General features: G+C 33.7%; 1 protein-coding gene across 2 annotated transcripts in view; it reads right to left on the reverse strand.

Moving 5' to 3' along the window:
- LOC108736671 (ras association domain-containing protein 10-like) overlaps window positions 1-3455 on the reverse strand; it is a 103974-nt gene that overhangs the window by 64376 nt on the left and 36143 nt on the right. The window lies entirely within an intron of this gene.

Below are 3455 nucleotides of genomic sequence, written 5' to 3' on the forward strand. Positions count from 1 at the left end.
TTATATTATTGTCACTATAAAATATTTATTTTAAATTGTATAAATACTCGTAAGTTTGTACTAAAAGAATTAATTTTTTGTTATTTTTGCTTAATAAAAGCACCTTTTCTTTTCTTATTGGAAACTACAATTTTCTTTTATTAAAGATCATTTTTTGGAATTTAAATTTAAATAATAAACATACTAATTACATTTTATAAAATTACCATATTTTCGATCAGAAGTGAAAACTAGGTCATCATGTGCCTGTTTACTTCTCTGACTGGTTCTAATTGTTTGTTTGCATGTTTGTTTATTACCATTTCACGTCTTAATTATTCATCCGATCATCATGAAATTTTGTACACACATTGTGAAGAGTAGAGAAAAGAACATAGGATACCTTTCATCCAGAAAAAGGTACTGCCTATCTCTATCCCTATCCCTACGGATAGAAAAATTAGTTTTTTTGTGGTGGTCGATGATTTTTGATACGCATTTAGAACATCAACGCGAGAGAAGCCCCGGGTAAAACCCGGTATGTTCGTAGCTAACTAATGTCTCAGAAGATGTCCTTCTAATGCCTTATTTCTAACTTTGTCTCTCATTTTTTAACTCCAAAAATTTTTTTTAGTTGAGGACACGTCTATGCCTATATCTTCCTGTTTCTATAATCTGCAAACTAGATCTAGTAAAATTAACGACCGTATGTAGTTTTACTGTATTAATCAGTAAAACTTTAATTATATGCTGCCCTGTATCATAACGTGGGATATAGTCGTCGACGTTTATGGCCATGTTTCCGTGCAAAATATCGTCTCGATGCGGATTAGGGTTTTTCTACATTTGATGGCGAGTTTCAGTACAATTTAAATGAACTAGATAACGGAACATCGGATTAGATTTTCCCTATTTAGTAAAATGAGGGGTACACATTCGTCATTAGTGAACGTTTAATAAACCGGCTTCGGCATTTACGTTTGATAAGATATAAAGTGATACTGTGTGTAGAGAGTAGAGATTTTAGTGCCATTTTAGAGTTATACTGCTCGCACTCACAAGATACGCGTTTAGGCGGAGGAAACAGTTACATAAACCACGTTACTAGGATATTCAAGCAATAACTGAATGTGAAGTAATAGAAATGACGACGCTCCGCTTGAATACTAATGTTTGATTTTCAGAATAAAAGTTTCTTAGAAGGTAGCGCTTCTTTTGCATTCTCTCCGTCATTACCTCTGTTTCATCTTCAATGAATAATACATAGACATATTTCGACGCGATTGTAGGAGGACATAGGACACGTATCCATGGGTACCTATAGAGCTGATAGGTCTTTAAAACAGAAAAGAAAATGATCGTTATTCTAGCACTGATAATTTTTGCCGGTTGTATGGCCCAAGGGGGTCGCTATAACTTTTCAACCTATAAAGCGGTCGGGTATGTTAAAAAATTGATCTAAATGAATAAATCGTTAGCTAGATCCGTTGATGTTACCACAAAAGCTACTAGATGGATACAATAGAAATTAAAATTTATTAGGGCATGAAAACAATGAGGCGTCGGCTGCAATTTCGAACTTCATTTGATAAATTTTTGACTATCCTAAAAGTGTACGAAAAGTGTTAGGCTTGATATTCGCGTTTGATGAACGTGGTAGTAGGTACGATTGTTTATCCTTCGGTTAGAACACCCATGGAGCTTTTTATCCGACGTTTCGCCAACTACTGCGGTTGCCATCCTCAGGGTACGTGGCTGTACTCGCCTTCATAAAACCAACCGCAGTAGTTCGCGAAACGTTAGATAGAAGGTCCCATCGGTGTTCTCACGGAAGGAGAAACAATGCTAGATCACACGGTCATCAGACCTGGAATATCAAGAGTTATTTACATAAAAGAGAACGTCTGGAGCAACGCCGCGAAACGTGCACGTTGGGTGCAACAGAAAAGGAAAATTTAGATGCATTGGGATGCTGTGTCATAGCAGGTTGAAGAAAATAGAGTGGATATACAAAATTAGAATTTAAAAATCAATAATGAAACGAGAAATAGGGTGCCGGGGTATCTGCTGGGACGTGTAAGATTCATCTAGGGTATTAGGAAAGGCTGGAAGCGCGTGTCTTTGGACTGATGACTCCATACAATAATGATGATGAAAGTATATTAATTCGTTTTCGGGTTTTTTGTAATCATTAGGTAGGCTTTAAGGAATTACATATTTAATATCAGGATTTTGAAGAATTAACTTATCAATTTCGGGCTTCCCTCTTTAATTTCATAAAGGATTTTAACATGCAGTTTTAACTACTGTAAGTACTTGCATTTATTACCTAAATTTTTAGACAATTTCCTAAAGGTAGTAGTACTTCGCGTAGGAAAAATTTCCATTATATTTCCATTAAAAAAATACCATTTAATTACCACTGATAATTAATGGTAATAAATGGAGAAAATCCCATTCCCAAACTCAATGGGATTTCCATTGGTGAACGCACTGAGATTTCCCTTCCGTTCCATTTCTGAACCCAATGGAAATCCTAGTGTCAATTCTTTATTTTTTACATTTAATTATTGTTAGTGATAATTAAATGAAATGAAGAAAAATATGAATTACATGACAATTATTATTCCAAATAATGTCTTGTTTATTATTTTTACAACTTGCTTTGACAATCACATTAACCTCAGCACGTTTTTCTCCATTTTTTTTAATAAATTATAATCATCTCAAACCAGATGTTCTCCATTTTTAGATACCCAATTGTTTTTCCATTTATATTGAATGGTTTTAAATAGAATTTATAAATTTTGCATTGGTTCCCATTGAAAATAAATGGAAATTTTTCCTATGTAAATATTAATGGAATTATTATAAATGGAAACAATTATTTTTCTATTTATGCCAAATGGGTTTGAATGGAATTTACAAATTTTCCATTGATTCCCATTGAAGTTCAATGGAAAATTTTCTCACGGGTTGTATCAGAACGACAACAATTACCACAAAGTTAAGAGGGTGGTTGGTTTCTGGCTTCCTCCGATGTTGAACAGAGAGGTATTTAATGCTGATTTATGTAAGAAGTAATCTTCAGGATGGTATAAACACCTTCGGAAATGGCTCCCATAGGTTATGATCGATTAAAGTTATAACAGCAATTAATATTCTTTCGCGTCATTAAACTCGGGATTAGGCTACATTGCCTGTTGTATTCAGTAGCGGGATGGAATAATCACAAACGCTTAATCATAATCCTGAGGATAATGGATCGTCAAATAAAGAAAAGACTCTTAAAATCTATCACGAAGGTTTAATCGGTCTTTTCATTCAATCCTAATGATGCTAAATTGTTATGTTACCAATCCAAATGAACAAGACGTAAGCTTTTCATTTTCGCTTGTATATATGACGTAATTTTGTCACTATTTTATTGTCTTTTTATTATTGTTTTTTTTTACGCTCGTTAAATGAAAAGAAAG

Source organism: Agrilus planipennis, unplaced genomic scaffold (genome assembly GCF_000699045.2).
Source record: "Agrilus planipennis isolate EAB-ADULT unplaced genomic scaffold, Apla_2.0 scaffold12, whole genome shotgun sequence".
NCBI classification, from domain to species: Eukaryota; Metazoa; Arthropoda; class Insecta; order Coleoptera; family Buprestidae; genus Agrilus; species Agrilus planipennis.